Source organism: Podarcis raffonei, chromosome Z, assembly GCF_027172205.1.
Source record: "Podarcis raffonei isolate rPodRaf1 chromosome Z, rPodRaf1.pri, whole genome shotgun sequence".
NCBI lineage: Eukaryota > Metazoa > Chordata > Lepidosauria > Squamata > Lacertidae > Podarcis > Podarcis raffonei.
In genome coordinates, this window is record NC_070621.1 from 29,802,995 (window position 1) to 29,823,044 (window position 20,050).

Sequence of the window (20,050 nt, forward strand, 5' to 3'; positions counted from 1 at the left end):
AATGTTCACCTTTGCCTACAAAGTAAACCAAGTCAGTGTCCTATTTTTAAAGTGATTGGGGGGAGCCTCAAATTTAATTTGGCATTTCACCTTTGTAATTAAGAGCCATCTGTCTTTATTTCTTTATCCTAGCTCTGCCTCTTTGCCTGGATTCTTGTTGGGAGATGAATGGAACTTATGGAATAAGTTCAATATACTGAAGAGAAAGCTACCACATTATTAATGAACATTCATAGCAGTTATGAATGAAGTGGCCAAATGGTTGCGTCTCAGCGAGTCACCAACATTAGTACTTCATAACAAAATTTAGGACAGAAATGTAAGGGCACCTTACAAATTTATTTATTTTATTTACATTATTTATAACCCACTCTTCACAACCTCAGAGTAAGAAATAACATCGAAACAATACAATAAAGCAATGTTTCAATTAAATACAAACTAATGTGAAACCAATACTATACTAGCAGCATAACTACATCAGCTCAACAATGGGTTCCACTTTCATCAAAAGCATTGATGAATAGTGACAGCAATATTGGTGCAACATACACTTGAGAAAATAGAGCAGTTCAAAGCTGGGGGCCCCCACTATTGAGATATCTAAAAGTTAAGGATCAGAGATGGGGGGTGTTGGTGGTGAACAGCATCAAGTCAGCAATCAAATTTCATTCAATGGTGTCCAGTTATACACAAGCAGGTACTCTACAATATTAGACCATAATAAGTGGCCAGTCTCAGTTATGTGGAGTGCTTAAACAGGTGCATATTGTTATGTACTGAAGTTCTCACCCTGGGCCAGCAGGGGGATACTGTAGATAGTTATGCAAATAAGGGATCGAAAGTGACATTCAGTGATTGGATAGTTACAGAAAGTGGTTACAGTTGCGTTGTAGAGGAGCTCTATATAAGCAGGCTGGCTGAACCCTTCAGTTCAGTTCTGTCCTGGCCTGTGAATAAACAAGAGGTGTTTGAAGAATCGCTGTGTCATCTGATATGCTCACCCACAACTTAACACATATTCCACTCAACACCTGGGATAGTCAAGCCTATCAATTCTGATTTTTCTCTGTTACACATTTTCCCAGTCTTATTTTCAGTTCATCACATTTCTTCAACAGTCTGCTTAAAAGAAAAAGAGTCCCCATCAGCATATCTGTGTATATTTATCCTAATATGCATACTTCTGTATGCAATTTTGCCTGATACACATATTTCCCCAAACAAATTCTCCTAATAATGTATATTTGTATATTATATGCATTTTAATGCACACTTTCCCATAATACATATCTATTTTTGCACCTTTTATATTTGATTGGAGAACTAAATTGCAAAATCCATGGAAATGAAAAGTTCAAAGGATGACTGAACTTCAGAACACATATTGTTGCAGAAATATTAAGTTTTCATTAACATGCTAGCCAAACCATATTTCTCCTTCATCCCTACTCAATTCATGAGATGGTCAGTGCAGTGACATTAGTACTGGAGGTGGGGGGGCTGCTCCAGCCCCCCATTGCATGATTATCTGGACATGAATGCACATATGACTATACCAAGCTTCTACTTTACATGGTGTTTTACCACTGGGTCAAAAGCATGAGTGCAGAAGGGAAATGGCATACAGTTCCCTTACCTTTCTTTATTGTCTCCTCTGTGCTGAATGACAGACTACAAGCCTTCTGGGCAAAGTTTGATGGTGCTATATAAAATAAAAAGCTATATAAAAAGCTTCTTTCTGTGTCTTTTGTGTTTGCTTGTACTAGTGTGGCTTCTAGCAGGTGGGGTAGGGTGGTTGAGTGTGTGTTCGCATTTGGCAAATTGTGCTGTTTTCTTCCCATCTGCTTTCAACTTTTCATTGTTGGGCATGCTCTTCCCCCTTAAAAAAAGAAGAAGCAATGGTAAGACCTTAAAAAAACAACAAGGGGTGGTATTAATGGAGGGTGGGTATAGATGGCAAGTTGCTTGCATATGAGTTGGTTCATACCGACACTAAACCTCATGAACTCTGTGATTTGTAGAATTCAACTTAATAAAGCTTTTCAGTAAACTGGATCTAAAGGTTCCCTATCCCCAAGAGCAGGAATCTTTCACCTATAGAAGGAGATGTATTTTCAAAGGAGGGGAACCTTTGGGTCTATTCCCTCATCTCTTCGAAGCCAGTGGCAGCAGTGATTCTCCAAACATAAAAGCAATGGCAAAATTCCCTCTGATGGCCATTTAGCACATTTTTAAATCCTCACATCTATAAGCAAGTTGGTATCCTTGTCTCTCTGAGCCGAATAATATAACTTAATTTCAGCTTTCTGATCATAACAATTCAAAGGGAATGTTATGCAATTTATTCATCTTTGCTTGCAGGAATTCATCAAACAATCGCAGCTTAATGCCCCAGTTTCCCTCCCTATTTGCACAGATGAAGAATTATACCAGCTCCAGCTCAGCAAGGGATAGCAGCATTAAAGACACTGCATGGGGAATTTTTCCACTCATATTGCTAAAATCCTTCTCAAAGCCTCTATTGCTATTGAGGTAGCAAACACCAGCCTCTCCACCGCAGGGGCTCCCAGTCCCGTGGCATTAACCAGGAGAGATAGGAGGCAAAGAAATTGTAAATCTCTAATGAGCCATGCAACCAACCTGAACTGGGCTTGTTCCCTTCGCCTTTCTAACCCTGCCAATATAATCCTGCTAACCTCTTCCCCTTTTGCTGGGCTTAGACTGAGGCTGGCCCAAAATTTGCCTCAAATCTTCCCACAAAATATTTCCAGTCCCTGAAGAAAATGGGGGAGTGATTTTCTACTACTCATGTCTCATGCTTTTCTCATTTTAAGTCTTTTTAGAGCAGAGGCCTGGAGACAAATCCTGCAATCTGCTTTTCTTACTGTGCAATACATAAGACACCAAGAGTACTTTATAAAACATTCTTGGCTGACCCTTTCTTGGGCAGGTTGTTGGTTAATGGTCTAAGATGCTTGATGTTTCAGTACTGGGAGCATATGACTGATGGTTGGGGATCTCTGTATTTTTGAAAGAGGTGATACCCCTCCAGCTGAGGAGAAAGTACACCTGTGTTTGAGAGGGAGTGAGAAGGTGCTCGTGCAGAAAGAGGGCTTATAATTGGAGTGCATCTGTCTGGGGGAACAAAACCCACCCTACTATTAGACAAAGTGAGGCAATGGTTTTGGTTGTCAAGAAATGCAGCAAATTCTTTACTTCCTTTAATTTATGGTAGTGTATGTTCTTCCCTGCTAGAGATGAAGAAGAAGAACACTTCTGGGATCTTCTGTCTCAGCTGGCCTTGGGTACCATGTTCCTTGTCTTATTGGGCCAGCTTTGCTGGTTGTGTGCGTCGTGCCTGCTAAGGGTTTCTCTTGCCCAGTGTATGTAGCATTACCGTGGTGGAAGGATCTGTCAAATTTGGTTCTCTCTGTTTCTTGTTTTTCTGGTCTTAAATACAGTCCTCCAGATTTGCATTAAAAAAAAAAAATCCTCGTGCAATTTCTTCAGTATTTTATTGTGGATTTCTTCTATTGTTAAAAAACATTTTTGCCTGCAGTCTGACTAATGTGCATGATTTTGCAAGCAATTTCTTTTAATATAATGCATTTTTGGATGCTGTTTTCACTGATGTATGCATTTCCTATGCACATTTCTGCCTAGTATGTGCATTTTAGTAAACATGCACCTCCCCTTCCACTCTACAATTTCCTCCCTCTGTTTTGTTTTCTGTACTGTAGAAATTTAAACTGTAAGTTCCTGTTTGTATGTGTTGTGTTTTCTTTCTATGTGTGATAATGTTATGCTACAAAGCACACTGGATATTACTTGCATTATATAACAGTACTGTCAGGTGCTTTGGGGCTCCCACAAAATTCTGTACACCCAATCTACACAAATAAATGCCAGCTAAGGAATTTCTCTGTTGCCTGTGTCTTCCACAGCTGGCAGGCTCATGGTCTTCCTGTACTTCCACCCACTGGAGGAAGAAGAGGAGTGGGGGAGGAACGCACCGCCCCCAGCAGCGCGATCCCGGTGGGTGCTATCGTGGCTGCCCCCCCACCCATGCTGGGCGCCACACCCCCACAGGTGGCATGTCACGACCCCAGGACCCCAGCCTTGCCCCTGCCTGCTCTCCACTACCCCCTGGTGCCGGAGCATGAAGCTCCACCACTGCTTCCGCCTGCCCACCAGTTTATTCATTTTTCTGCTGCTGCATTGCTAAAGCGACTGTATTGCTTTCTTCCAGCTGCCCTGGTTGTCATCAATAATTTCCCTGCATCATCCAGCGTTGGACTATGACAGTCCTCCATCTTAAGTGACATCATTTCTGACTCTGGCAGCCTTCTGTTCATAAACCTTCTTGAGATGTATGATGACTCAGTGGCTTTTTGACATTGCCTGGCCAATTTCTCTGGCTCTGGCCCTCCTGAAATTTTCAGCTCCCCACTCCCGATTTATGCTGTGAAACGTTTTGGAAGCACTTTATTTCTCCAGCAGCATGATTTGATGGTCAACTTACTAAGGCAAACACTGCTGTGCTGGAGTAATGAAGCAACTCAGGAAAATGCAACCCCAATGTGCAACACTTTATATATATTCTTCATACATACATACATACATACATATGCACATACATAATTGTATTTCTACGCTACCTTTCCACAGTTCGAACCATGCTCAAGATAGTTAACAACATGAAAAAATACATAACTACAACATAGGAACAGCAGTAATAATAAATAAAACATTAAAAGGCACAACAAAACTGAACAATCTAAAATAAAGATACAAAAACCAACAACAGCAACAACCTCCTTCCCAACAAAACTACCCAAACAATACCCTAGCCCAAGATTCTGTTAAGCAGCTTCACCCAGGCCAGGTGGGAAAAAACCTACAAGGCAGGGAGCAGGTCTTCCAGGACTTACAGCCCTATTCTCTTAACTGTGATTTAACTGTTTCAATAGAATTGTAGAGTTGCAAGGTATCCCAGGGGTCAAGGTATCCCAGGGTAATAAATCTAATTAATAATAATATGGATAGAGAAGGTTGGGTTGAGTTGAATAGGGCAGTCACATCACTGATCTCTTTTCTATCCTGGTCAACAAGATCAGCCCTCCTGCTCCCCTTTGCATGAATGCAAAACTGCAATAACAAAAATGGGAGCTTTGCCTTGAGGACTAATGAACTGCAGTAGCCATGTGTGTGTCCATAAACTGAGGAGTGCCCAAAGTACATATTTCTTTGTTTTTCTAGCGGGGGGGGGGGGCATTTAGTTTGATAGAGTTCCAATATCAGGGTGAAGATCTATGAGTCTTACCATCAGTGGTGTTTGCTTTCTCACTTTCCAGCCTTGCAAAACAACAACAATATGCCCTTTATTATATTATGCAAAGATGGCTTGCGCTACAAATGTTGTAACCTAATTGGGACACAAAACTTGTTAAAATCTAACCACAGACCAGCTTCACAGAGCAACTCAGAACAAGAGAGCATTGAACTGATTCACTGTTGTTAACCTCTGCCCTTCCTGGGAGCTAAAAACTGTTCATGTCAAGCGTTTAAGCTGGAGAACCTCAAGACCTTCCCAAAGAAAGAAGGACGATAATTTAGAGCATCAAGGACTATCTAAACCAAAATCTCCATTCAAGGTGGTCAAAGTTGGCATTTACTGGCAGGTATCAATCAGCAACTGGTAAGTGACCAGAAATTCTTCACATGGAATTTTTTTCTGTAGGAGAAAGGGAGGAAAAACAGCTGGAAAGCAATCATAACAAGAGCCTTGCAGAGCTTAGAGGAATATGAAGTATAAAGAGATGATTATTTCCTGTGGATATTGATGATGAATTGAAGGGGATCTGGAGCAAATAAGAAAAATGACCGCCCTCAGAGATGTCTGAACTTGGCTTGTTTCAAGGTTAAAGAGGGTGGTGGAAGAAACATCCTTCCTGGAACACCTGAGGCCTCAGCATAAGGAGAGTACTAAATATCTGGGTCACAAGTAATCAGAAGTTAGAACTTCCTCTTGGCCCCTTTTCATTTAATTAATCCTTCCTCCAGTTGGACAATGTGGCGACAATGTTAGTTATTACAGGGGACATTTTACAGAGGAAATTAATTCATGTCAAAGAAATTGCATGATGTGCTAAGTAGCAAGATAAATAAGCAAACTCTGTCTCCCTTCCTTTAAAAAAAGAAAAGAAAAAAGACCCTGCTTGGGTTGCCTTACTGAAAGGCTACCCACAGGGAGTCTTGCTTCTGTAAACCAGTTACTGTAGTAGATATAATCAGAGTTTGTGTTGAAGTTGTCGATCTTTTCTTCATACAGTACTCTGAGTGAATGGCTTCCACAAACCATGAAAGGTTTGGCGATTAGAAGGGAAGGTGTATGTACAACACTGGATGCCCCAAGAGGGTCTGCTGCCTGTGAGTGATCCCATGAGGAACAGTGATTTTACCCACTTTTATTTGTTTGTGGAAGATTGTGCAATGCAAAAATCCTGCATTTATTCAGCAATTCAAGCTACAGTGAAACAGGCCAAGGGGAGGGAGGAAGATTGCCTGTCAACCACTATCCAGAATTCTGCATCAGCCTTTCCATGCTGGACAATGTGCTGCCAATGCAGAGCAACCCATGGCCACATCCACACCATACATTTAAAGCACCACGATACCATTTTTTTTAAAATAAATTTTTATTAATTTTCCAACACATATTAAATAACAATACAAAACAATACAAAAACAAACACACATATAAACATGTATAATTTCATAACCTTCTTTTCCTTAAACCTTCTTTCAGCGACTTCCCCATACCTCCTTTTTCTGCATCCTTGTTTCAAATTTTTCCAGCAACCTCTAATTTTATTTACTTATGGCACTTCCTTTAAATCCTTTTTCCCATATCCAATTGTTTATCGCTGCAATTCTATTTTACATTACTCAAAACATTTTAGCACTCATTAATTTTACAACAGTTCTTAAGGTAAACTTTAAATTTCTTCCAATCTTCTTCCACCGTCTCTTTCCCTTGGTCTCGGATTCTGCCAGTCATCTCAGCCAATCCCATGTAGTCAATCACCTTCGTCTGCCATTCTTCCAGTGTGGGTAGTTCTTGTGTCTTCCAGTACTTTGCTAAAAGTACTCTTGCTGCTGTTGTCGCATACATAAAAAACATCCTATCTTTCTTTGACACCAATTGGCCTACCATGCCCAAGAGAAAGGCCTCTGGTTTCTTCACAAAAGTGCATTTAAGCACCTTTTTCATTTCATTATAGATCCTTTCCCAGAAAGCCCACGATACCATTTTAACAGTTGTAGCTTGCCCCCTCAAAGAATCCTGGGAACTATAGTCTGGTAAGATGCTGAAATATGGTAGAAGATACACCCACCCAAGCTATAATTCTCAGAGTGGTTTAACAATCAATCCCGTTGGACTGTGGGAATTATAATTCTATGAGGGGAATAGGGGTTGTCTAGCAATTTTCAGCATCCTTAACAAACTACACTTCCCATGATCGTTTGGGGGAAAGCCATGATTGTGGAATGATAGTGAATGTATAGTGTGGGTGTTGTTTGTTTGTGGCATCCATCTGTCTCAAGAAACCATGGATTATGCTTCTGACTTCCAGGGATGAAGTCAAATCGCTGTGTTAGCAGCACCGAAGTGACCTCCATGGGCTGCCCAGATGACAAGACCTCACTGATGTGGTCCAAAGGAAATCAGAACAATGCATTTGGCCCAAGCTTGGCTGAAGGACGTAGGCGTACAAGGCGCCACCCAGACGTAGGTGTCTTGGTGGCTGAAGACTGAAGGCTGAAGGAAGTAGGTGTACAAGGCGCCACTCAGACGTCTTAGGGACTCCACTCCATATTTGTGTAGGGTTTACTCCATAGCCTTTTATTCTCCCAAAGATATCCCACAAGGCAGCAGAGGTTTAGGATCAGAGTTTTCCTTCTCCTAGATGGGCTACCTTTACAGCTTGATGAGCCCACCTGCCCCTCACTTCCCTCTACAGCATGTGGAGAACCTGCCTTCTTGACTGTTGGACCCACTGTTGGTCTCGTCTGCTCAATCTTCCAGAGCCTGTCTCTGCATGCAGGGGAAGTTCCTATCTCACTAAGGGTTTGAGACCCATCGGCTACCCTCATCTGCTTTAGGCAGTCAGTCGAAGCAGTTCCTGGATTGTGGCCACTGTTGCATGCTTCTGGGAGCCACAGGCAGTGCCGGATTACCAAATCGGCAGAGTAGGCACCGGCCTATGGGCTCCACACCTATTAAGGGCCCCATGGCAACAGATCAATATAATATTGATTTGATCTAGAAAGAAAATTACAATCAAGCTTTCTTAGTTCAATGTTATCTCACTAGAGTGTGGACACGTGAAACCTCCAGATACGAAGCTTTTTGTGGGTTAGTGTGTCATACATTCCCGCTGACTCCAGATCCTGGTAGAATATTTGCAAGTAGCCCAGTAGAAGCTTTGAGATAATTTGTAAGGGTTCCCCCCTCGAGATTTCTACTACCTAGGGGCCTCCACAGGGTTTAATCTGGCACTGGCTCCAGTTGAGAGCTGAGTGCAGGATGGGAACCAAAGGTGGACAAATTACCGAAGAAGGAGCATGACGTGTCCCCCACCAGAGGTACTACCCCCTCCCGCAACACCCCGTACATCCTTGTGTGGAGGTGGCTCCTGGCATTAAGAGAAATGGAGCATGTACACATCACTGCTTTGTGGAGAATGAGATGCTAGAAGGAAGGAATTTGCTTCATCAGTGATCACAGGTCCCTGGGAATTTTCCACAAACATAGGCAGCACCACCAGCTTCCTACCTAACACATCATGCACAGGTATGACCACCACAGGACATGGTTTGAGGGCACACAATACAGGAATCTTTCTAAAGATGAGCAAGTCTGGGTAGGAGACCACGTGGGAGCCACACACCCTCCTTGTGCACACTGATATGGAAGAAAACCTCTCTCTATACACACACACACACACACACACACATGCTATGAAGAAAATAAATAAAATGCAGCTGTACAGAATGGGGAACCTTTGTGGGGGATGCCTGGATGAAGGCTAGAGAGGGGTGTTGAGAGCATGTAGAAACTAACCTACTATGCTTAGATAAAACTCAGCTTGTCTGCTCCTCCCACTTTTGTCTCTGGCTCCACCCACTAATGGCATGTGGCCCTTGGAAGGTTACCCAAAAATGGAATGTGGCCTTTAGGCTGGAAAAAAGGTGTTTCCCACATCTGGGCTGCTGCCCCGATAACCAAAGGATTGCAACAATACACCCTGGGGCCAGGCAGCACCTTCCTTGAATTTGAGGGCGCCCCTACACACCCCTTTGTACCCTGACTGAAGAAATGGTCAGGGAAATGACGGCAGCAGAATGTAACATACAATGATATTAATCTCTCTGTCCACTTTTGTTTCAAGCCCTGTGGTACATGAAAGGTAACCTAAGAAGTGAATGTTGCCCTTGGAATGAATAAAAACTTCCTTGCTCCTGCCATATAGATAAGAGAAAATAACCACAAGGGCTACTGTTTCATATGTGTTCCTACTGTTTGGTATAGGTTTATATCTTTATGTGTAGTTTTGTCTTTCTGTTTGTCTGTCTATCTATCTATCTATCTATCTATCATCTATCTATCTATCTATCTATCTATCTATCTATCTATCTATCATCTATCTATCTATCATCTATCTATCATCTATCTATCATCTATCTATCTATCTATCTATCTATCTATCTATCTATCTATCTATCTGAATTTAGTATCTGAATTTTCTTTCCTCCACAGAACTTGTTAACTATGCAGACCAAAGTGTAGACCAAAGGAACTAGGCTTCCCATATACAAGGGATTTCGATTTTTTAATTTGATTTTTGTCTGTGATCCTAAGCTCCAAATCTGATAGCACTAACCCCCAAGTAAATACATTAAGCTCAAGCTCTTTCTCTATCAAGCCTTACACACATACAGAAAAAGAGAGGGGAGGGGAAGAGAAAGGCAATGAAAGCAGGACTTATCTGCGGATGTTCCTAGATGCAATCAGCCCACCTTTTTAATGCCCTTGCAATTCCAACCTGGGCATTCGTTCAGAGAAGACAAACCAACTTATTTGGCAGCATAATCCACCTCATGAATTTATGCCTCGCCTCTCCCCAGATTCGAGAGCCTGGAAACACACAATCTTCCCTGCTGCGTTTTTAAGTCTACATCCTCCCAGATACAAGATAAGGGCTTAATAGCTCCAATTCAGAGCTGTTTTCATATTCAGGCATAAGTTATGGATACGGCAACAGATCAGCACTTCTTAGCCATTTTTCATTGGCTCTGGTTCACTGCTTTAAACAGTCTGAGTCAAGGCCATGTTTTAACGCCATAGACGGTCTATTCAAATACCAGTATGACCACATTTTAAAAGCCACCCTGTACCACTTCATTGCCGCAGATGTCCTTTACATCTGGCTGGGGCCATTTCTCTGCATGTCAACAGTAATTCATTTTAACAGCTGTCTCTTTTGACAAGCTTAGTGTCAGACTCTAAAATGACAGGGTGACAGTTTTCCTTTTTCTTGAAACAGAGCATAGTGCAAATTAACTGTTCGGATGCAGGATCCCTGAATGCTTTGTGGAGGGGGGAGCGCAGTGCTCAGAACACATTGAATAGATTTGAGGAACTGCTTGCATTGGAGAACTAAAGATGCTTAAAAAAAGAGGGGGAGGACTCAAGAGGGCTTAACAAACTAGGGTACTTCTCATGCGATTCCTATCGGTACTTGAAACTGCGGAGCCCAGAGCACCTTAAATGCAGATGAAAGAGGCATTGAAAATAAACAGTAGGAATTTGCAAACTAGTGCAATGGATAATTTGCTGTCCTATGCAAATAGACAAGATAATGTCCTGTCTAGTGATTGAGCACAGTTAAAATGCTTGGTAATATATACCAGCTGATGGTTTCATAGGCATCAACCTACAAACAAACTGTGTGCACACCATTGCATGTAACTGTTTTCTCTCTTTCTCTCTCGTGCACACACATGCACACAACAAAACTACTGAGTGTGATAATTGCATCATTTCCATTAATGATGTTCAATCCAGCATGGGTGACTGTTTTAGATCCACAATTATATCAAGCCCCTCCTTCTCTGGCAACCATTTTGGTGTATGTTAAGCTAATATATTTTAGGGGAGCAACTAGACATTTAACGATGACACAAGCTTTCAAGTCAGTTTTGTTTTTGACATCCGTCTGCCTCAAGAGACAATTGAAGAGTGCACCTTTGGAGGTGAAGTCAAACTGTGCCTGCTGGATGGGACATGTTTTGTTGCAGCTGGGGCAGATGAAGGCATCCAATTGTGTTGTGGCAGATGCGCCATGGCATTTCTTCTCTCTGCTCCTCCCAGCAGTCATTTCTCCACTGGTCATTGCTGTGGATACACAACCTGACTTGTCCGTCTCCAGACACTTCAATCAGAACTGAGAGAACTGTAAGCTGTGGCAAACTGAGCATGCACAGATTTTTTAAAGAGGAAGGGGGAGGAGGAAGAGGAGGAGGAGGAGGAGGAATGAAACAACTAAGAATGGTTAGTGCATCCATTCAAAACTCAGAACTTCAAGCCATGGAATTGAGAAATCAAAAATCTAGGAAGAATTTCCCAGTAGCCAGAGCTTTAATAATGGCAATGTAGAATATACAATCCAGCTTTGTGGTTTTTATACCTGTTCTTCTAAAGTGCAAAAGGAATGGCTTGGGAGCCTGTGACAATCTCTCACCTGCTGGAGATTCCTCCAAAATGAATTACACTGATTTTTTTTTAAAAAAATGCATTAAATTCACTTATACTAATACTGAAACTGGAACGTGAAGGAGGTAGGAGAAGGTAGGTCTCATGAAATTAAAATTAAAATTAAAAATAAGATAAAACACTGTAAATGTTTGGAACAACTAATTAGAAAAATGTGAACTTAACTATGGGAGAAGTTCTTACAAAAAAAACACAACTATTGTCAATTTGCCCAAATATAATGGAAGATTGGTATGTTATTTTCACCAACACATTCATTATTGCTACATTTCCCCATAATCGATGTGATTTTTTTATATATAATGATTTTTTTGGTTTGAGTACTGCATTGCAAAATTCAGAGGAGTGTGAATTTTGAAGGATAGATGTGTTTCAGCTGCATATTGTGTTAAGAAATGTGAAAATTACATTTATCCCACATCCCTTCAATCTACCCACCACAGATAGCACAACTCAGCTGTACAGCCTCTGTTTTGCATGAAGAACATCCCAGGTTCAATCTGGGCCATCTCCAGGTAGGATTGAGGAAAAACCCTGCCTAAAATCCTGAAGAACTGCTGCCAGTTAGTGTAGAGAACACTGAGCTAAATGGACCAATGTTGTGACTAAACAGCTCCCTATGTTTTTCTTTTCTTTGGGGGGAGTAGCTTTTCAGTCAGACAGGTGTGATTTTATCTTGATGCACTGGGGCTCTGCACACAAGGTGCAGGCAGACTTCTGCTTAAGCCACAGCTAGTGAAGTGAAACCCAGCTTCCTCTAAACTAGAGATATTCTTGCCTGATCTGCCGGTGGGACTCATGCTGTGTACACATACTGTGCTCTATAAATAGTAATGTCTTCTCTCCACGGAAAAGGCTATTGGGAGGGAAAATAATCCTGTATAGATGCCAAGCAAGAGAAAACTGGTTCCATTCTCCACTCTGCAGGGAAGCTGGAGCACTGAAATTCATGAAAAGTAGAAGGGATCGCGTGGGGAGAAACTCCTTCATGCTTCATATACCCCAGCTATATCTCAATTGGTGCAGTGCCTGCTTGTTTCTATTTGTCTATTAAATATGCATACAGGCAAAGCAGAGGGGATGGGTCATAACTCAGTGGGAGAGCATAAGCTTTGCATGTCAAAGGTCCAAGGTCCAATCCCTACCATATCCAGGTAGGTCTCAAAAAGCCCATTGTCTAAAACCCTAGAGAGCGTCTGGCAGACCTCCAAAACGAATTAAGTTCTTAACCCGAGGTACCACTGTAACACAGAAATAAAAATCACTCATTAATAAATAAAACACAGCATAATTCACTAAGGGACTATGCACTGTGACACAGAACATTTAAGAACCAAACACCTCGACAAACAGGAATGTTTTAAACTGGTTTTAAGGCCACCAACAGGTATCCCCTAGGAGTGAATTCCAAAGCTGGACCACTGCCACTGAGAATGCCCTTTCCCATGACATCCTCCTCCTGGCTTCCATATAAACAGGGCACTTCCCACAGACTGTAATGCCCAAGTTAGCTGGTAGCAAGGAAGGTGCTTCTTGTGGTTCTTGGATCCTAAGTCACTCAGGGGTTTATATATATAGCTTCTCATGAACATTGGAATTGTAACGTTAAGGCAGCATTGGCCATAAAAGTGAGAACTGCCAACAGGGATGGAGGAGAAATTCAATTTCATTTATGTTTTAATGGGAAACTGCCTGAATTGCACTACTCAAACAGGCAAACCCAACACAACTAACCTTCAAAATCTACACCTTCTCAAACTCTTATGATGCAGTTCTGCAATCAAACCATGTGAAGAAAAAGGCGTATGCTAGAGTAAAGTGTGCATAAAATTGCAAGCATTGGTGAAAATAACATTAAAATGCATTGTATTAAGTAAGATTGCTTGCAAAAATAGTGCATATTAGTAAAAGAAAGGCGGGTACGTTAGTCAAAAATGCATACAAAATTGGGTTTACTAGGAGAAATGTGCACTAAAAGGTTGATAAATTTTCATGAGTGTGTAGAGATGATAGAGAGATAGAGATAGAGATAGAGATAGAGATGAGACCCCAAATTATTGTAGAAATGTGAAGAACTGAAATTAAGATTAGAAAAATGAGTAGTGGAGAGCAACAGATTCATCCACCCCTACTAGTGAAGATTAAGTGTTTGTACTATTTCTTTCAGCTGTTGATGGTCTTAGGAGCCCTAGGCCAAATGCTCTAGACTGGTCCCTAGAGCACCTGCCACATGAATCCATCTCCATTTGTTATGACACCACTGTGCTGGCAGTGCAATGGTCATGCACAATGTACAATGCCGTGGAAGGGAGCAACCAAAGCACTTGCAAAAATGTGAATGAAATCATCTGTAGCCTTTATCACCAGGCAAAGTAGAGTGCAATAGTGTTGAAGGGACTCTGGCTCCATTCGCTAAGATGGAAGCTCTGCTCTGAGTGTTCCACCATGAAGCTTACAGAGAAAAGATCTTTTCTATAGGAAAACCTCAAAGCAATTCCAGAGGGTGTCTACTCTAAGTATAAAGTTAAAGAACTATAAGTAAGGATAGCCAGGAGCCTTGAAGTTACCAACTGGACAACAGACTGCTGTATTGTTTTTAACACTTGATTGGGAGCCGCCCAGAGTGGCTGGGGAAACTCAGCCAGATGGGTGGGGTATAAATATTATATTATTATTATTATTATTATTATTATTATTATTATTATTATTATTATCATTATCATTATTATTATTATATGGCACATAGGTCACCTTGTCACAGTCTTCCTCACAGTGGTGACATGTATCCCATTTCTATCTAATTATTTCTTAATGTATGAGCTGTATCAAACTATGTCCTAGACTCAGAGTAGACTCACTGAAAATTAATGAACCTAAGTTGGTTATACACAGAATGGACTTGGCTACAGCCATGTATGTTCAACATGCAAATTATATGTGAATATCTGCCTTTCATCTTTTCGTTGTCGTTTTTGGTGTTGCATTTCCACTTTGGGGTGACTATAAGTGTCACCCTGTACATTTTGCTCAAACATTCAATGACATTTGATTAATTGAATTAAGCTGGCTTGCTTTTACACTTGTACTTCCTATGTTATGTCTTTGCATTGCTTTTTTAGGAGTTCTTATTTTCAGTGTTGATAGCTTATGTTACAGTTATGGTAATGTTCCTAGGTGGTGAGTTGTAAGCCACCTTAGGGATCATATGATTGAGATGTGAGGCAAAAACATGATAAACAAACCATATTAATAAAATTGCAGAGCCATGATAAGAGACAAGATAGGGAATAGGAGGGACAGAGATAACCAGTTTCTTTGTCCTGTTCTAAAGGTGTATCCACAATAACATAATAGTGTGAGTAAAATGCAAGACTAATAATAATAATAATAATAATAATAATAATAATATTTTATTTATACCCCGCTAACAACAAATTTGCGAGACGCGGGTGGCGCTGTGGGTAAAACCTCAGTGCCTAGGGCTTGCCGACCGCATGGTCGGCGGTTCGAATCCCCACGGCGGGGTGAGCTCCTGTCCTTCTGTCCCAGCTCCTGCCCACCTAGCAGTTCAAAAGCACCCTTAAGTGCAAGTAGATAAATAGGTACCCCTTTATAGCGGGAAGGTAAACGGCGTTTCCGTGTGCTGCGCTGGTGCTGGCTCGCCAGAGCAGCTTCGTCACGCTGGCCACATGACCCGGAAGTGTCTCTGGACAGCGCTGGCCCCCAGCCTCTTAAGTGAGATGGGCGCACAACCCTAGAGTCGGACACGACTGGCCCGTACGGGCAGGGGTACCTTTATCTTTAACAACAAATTTAAAACACTTAATTGTAATACAACATAGAAGCAGCATAAAATGCAGTATAAAAACATGAATAACAATAAAATTCAAAGTTCAAAAATCAATTTGGGGGAATCTATCCAATAAGCATTAGATAGTCACCAGGACTAGCTGGCTGAATTAGTCCTACTTGGGCCAGCATATTGGCTTATATTAAAATATCCAAAATTATTATCTACCTCTTCTAAGTGTTTTCATCTCTGCCCAAAACTACTCCTAATTTTGGTGATTTTTGCCACTCCTTCTGAAAATATTGGCTTATGGGTTTGAATTGCCTCTCATGTAATTGTTCTCAGCCACATCTTCATCATCAACCAAATTGGGTGGGCTGTGTTGATCCACATCATTTTATTTCCTAATGTCCAGTGGTGTCACCATGCCAGGCACAGTGACATTGTAACATTGTCCTTGTTTGGGTGGGATCACTGTGTTGGAATTTGGTGTGGTCACTGCAGTGGAGTGGAGAACTGAGTGGCCTCATAAGACCACCAGTTGAAAGCATAAAGAAACCCAGGGCTCATTATTCCACTTGGCAAACCAAGTGATTTTGCGTATAAGACTATAAAGAGTCCTAACATTGGACACGCTAAGAAAGACTGACTGGAGGTGAAGAAATGAAGGAAAGCCATATGCATGGCAATATGTAATAATCACAATAAATTTATTATTTATACCCCACCCATCTTACTGAGTTGCCCCAGCCACTCTGGACAGCTTCCAACAAATATAAAAGCATCATAAAGCACTAAACATTAAAAGCTTCCCTATACAGGCCTTCAGATGTCTTCTAAAAGTTGTATAGTTGCAAGAAGTGAGGTTACAGGGAACCAGGCAGAGAGCCTTTTCGGTAGTGGCACCCACCCTGTGGAACACCTTCCCATCAGATGTTAAGGAGATGAGTAATTATGTAACATTTAGGAAACATCTGAAGGCAGCCCTGTATAGGGAAGCTTTTTAAGGTTTAATGTTTTACTATGTTTTTATATATGCTGGAAGCCACCCAGAGTGGCTGGGGCAACCCAATCAGATGGGTGGGATACAAAACAACAACAACAACAACAACAACAACAACAACAACAACAACAACAACAACACAGTGGTACCTCGGGTTACATACGCTTCAGGTTACATACGCTTCAGGTCACAGACTCCGCTAACCCAGAAATAGTGCTTCAGGTTAAAAACTTTGCTTCAGGATGAGAACAGAAATCATGATCCGGCGGCGCGGCAGCAGCAGGAGGCCCCATTAGCTAAAGTGGTGCTTCAGGTTAAGAACAGTTTCAGGTTAAGAATGGACCTCTGGAACGAATTAAGTACTTAACCCGAGGTACCACTGTAATAGTAATAACCCCCCCCACTGGCTCAGATAATTTATTGGAAGCGTTGTCGCTTATTGGAAAAAATAGCTGTCAAAGAGAAATCAGCACTCCTGAATGGGATTAAAACTAGCTATTTTGGCAGAGCTAGTTAAAAAAATTACCTTCATGCTACACATTTTCAGCTTTTAAAGCAGCCTCCTCCAACCTCATGCCCTTGATATTTTGGACTAGTAAGCAACCCCAGTCAGCACTGCAAATGGTCATGGGTTATGGCATTTTTAGTCTAAAACATGGATAGGCAAACTAAGACCCGGGGGCTGGATCTGGCCCAATCACCTTCTCAATCCGGCTCACAGACAGTCTGGGAATCAGCGTGTTTTTACATGAGTAGAATGTGTCCTTTTATTTAAAATGCATCTCTGGGTTATTTGTGGGGCATAGGAGTTCGTTCATTTTTTAATTTCCCCCCCAAAATATAGTCTGGCCTCCCACAAGGTCGCGGGACGTGGGTGGCACCCTGGGTTAAAACACAGAGCCTAGGATTTGCCGATCAGAAGGTCAGTGGTTCGAATCCCCGCAACAGAGTGAGCTCCCGTTGCTTGGTCCCTGCTCCTGCCAACCTAGCAGTTTGAAAGCATGTCAAAGTGCAAGTAGATAAATAGATACCTCTCCAGCGGGAAGGTAAACGGCGTTTCCGTGCACTGCTCTGGTTTGCCAGAAACGCCTTAGTCATGCTGGCCACATGACCCGGAAGCTCTCTCGGCCAGTAAAGCAAGATGAGCGCCACAATCCCAGAGTTGGCCACAACTGGACCTAGTGGTCAGGGGTCCCTTTACCTTTACCCACAAGGCCTGTGGGAGAGTCGACCGACCCCCTGCTGAAAAAGTTGGTCTAAATCTTCTAGAGGGTGACAGATTGGGGAAGACTGTTGAGTAACATTGTGTCCCTTGGCTGCTCCTTCAGTCTCTCTGAATTCATCACATGATTGATCCTACCCAATCATGGATCTCGTGTGTTGGGATTTCTCTTTGACAGCTACTGGCATTTATGTATATGATGTCTACAGTCCTTCTCCAACTTTCTTTAAAACTGCTCGTTCAACTTTCATGTGTTTTAACTCTCAGGTCAAATCAGCTCCATCAATGTCAGGTTGATAAATGAATTAATTTAATTTTTTTATCACTGGAAAACTCTCTGCCTTGTGTATTTTTCACTATCAGATTTTTCCTGCAAGATAATAGGTCCCTTATTATTTTTTATGTTATCTGCTGTAATAAATATAGATTGAGTTTCCCCATACAAAGCACAAATGTTGCCATTCCTTCACTGTGTTTGGTTTGCAGATCTCGGCTGAAGAGGAAGCATGGCACTGATTGATTATACTGCTTTTATATTTATTATTAACACAAGCAAGGATATAGTCTAAGTTGTACAACTTTATTCCAACTGAAAGACTGAGTTGGGCAAAGCAAATTGTTCGAGCAACTGTGCAGAATGCACCACTAAAAAGAAATTCAGAAGCTTCATTAGGTTGCTTTCTGTATTTGCCAGAATTGTACCAGCAATGATATGGAAACCATAAAGAACGAGTCAAGAGAGATACTCAGACGTTTCTATCGATGTCATTGAAACTCATGTTTCCTGATTTGAAAATGTGTGCCAGTCTTCATATATAAATCATAGACCTGAATCATTCTGAGGTCCAATGATCCTGCAATATAGCTTGAAGCAGGCACATCCAGAGCTTGTCTGAGATCCAGGGTTGGAGTCTTGTTAGAATAAAGTTATAAGCTCAAACAAAAAAGCAACAGGTCCCTGGCACCCTGCACCCCCTCCCCTGCTGGCTTAGCCATCAAAGGCACAGGGCAAGTGTATTCGGCTGCTTTCCCCCTCCTCATGGGCCTGGCTTGAAGTCTTTCTGAATTCTGTAGAGAAGGTGGGACTGCCCAGTCCAAATCTAAGGCAAAGAACTGTAGGAAAGGAGATGTAAAGGGTCAAAACTGCTCTGATCAAAACTGATCCCTTCCCAAATTCCCACCACTGCTTTAAATTTAAAGCAAAAAGTAGAGATCTAATAGCAACAGAGCTTCCACATCATGTCTGCTTTGGCTCAATCAAAATAGCCACAGCAGGCGTGTTCAGTTTCTGATAGTATATTTAATAACATGCTACAAACCATGTTGGTGACAAAAACAAACTCTGGGAAAGCTCGCATGAGCAAGACTCACGGTGTGTGTGTGTGTGTGTGTGTGTGTGTGTGTGTGTGTATGTATGTATCATTGTCATACATATAGTCACACACAATTTGATTTTCTGATCCGCGTATTAAATATTTACTTCTAATTATAAACTTATGGAGGAGCCAAACAAAACCTAATTTGCATTATTAATGATGCAAGAAATGCAAGATGGGGGACCTCTGGAGATTTGCAATAAAGAGGAAAATATTTTTGAGACTTACTCCATGTACGTATTTATTTTTATTTTAAAAGTGGAGTTAAAACTATCAAACTTATTTAATTAACTGAGATTCTGCTTATGAATTAGTTGTTTCTGTACCACTAAGAGGGGGGCGGTTGATGTCCGCTGGGGGGGGGGGGCGAGGAGCCTCCACATCTGAAATGAAGTAGAGACTACAAAGAGTCCATTTTCGGCTTCAGAGTCTCAAGGGGAAAATCAAAGACTTTCTTTCTTTCAGCGGTTTGGGAGGGGTGGGGGGATGATATTTTGAGATGTTGACAGCTGCCAAACTGCAAAAACAGTGAAGAAGTACCAAAATGAAATCTTTTTATCTTTGTGGATTTCTTTCAATATTTAAGCTCAGCTTTCTCCCCATCCCCCAATATACAATTGGTGATTTCTGCCATGTTAAGAATCTTTCTTTCTTTCTTTCTTTCTTTCTTTCTTTCTTTCTTTCTCTCTTTCTCTCTTTCTCTCTTTCTCTCTTTCTCTCTTTCTCTCTTTCTCTCTCTCTCTCCCCGTTACAAAGAGCAAATGACTTTTATCTTGTGTTGCCAAACAGAAACACATACCTTCTCCGAGGACCTTGT

At 41.6% G+C, this 20,050-nt stretch overlaps 1 long non-coding RNA gene across 2 annotated transcripts in view; it reads right to left on the reverse strand.

Moving 5' to 3' along the window:
- Window positions 1-536: 536 nt before the first annotated feature.
- The window catches only part of LOC128406202 (uncharacterized), a 136,578-nt gene continuing 117,064 nt past the window's right edge, over window positions 537-20,050 (reverse strand). Inside the window, exons 4-5 of one of the 2 annotated variants that reach the window (XR_008328425.1) lie at window positions 1,640-1,705; window positions 537-950 (exon numbers count right to left, since the gene is read on the reverse strand). This is a non-coding gene — a long non-coding RNA (uncharacterized LOC128406202). The remainder of the gene's footprint in view (window positions 951-1,639; window positions 1,706-20,050) is intronic. The other variant, XR_008328422.1, reaches the window with a different exon arrangement.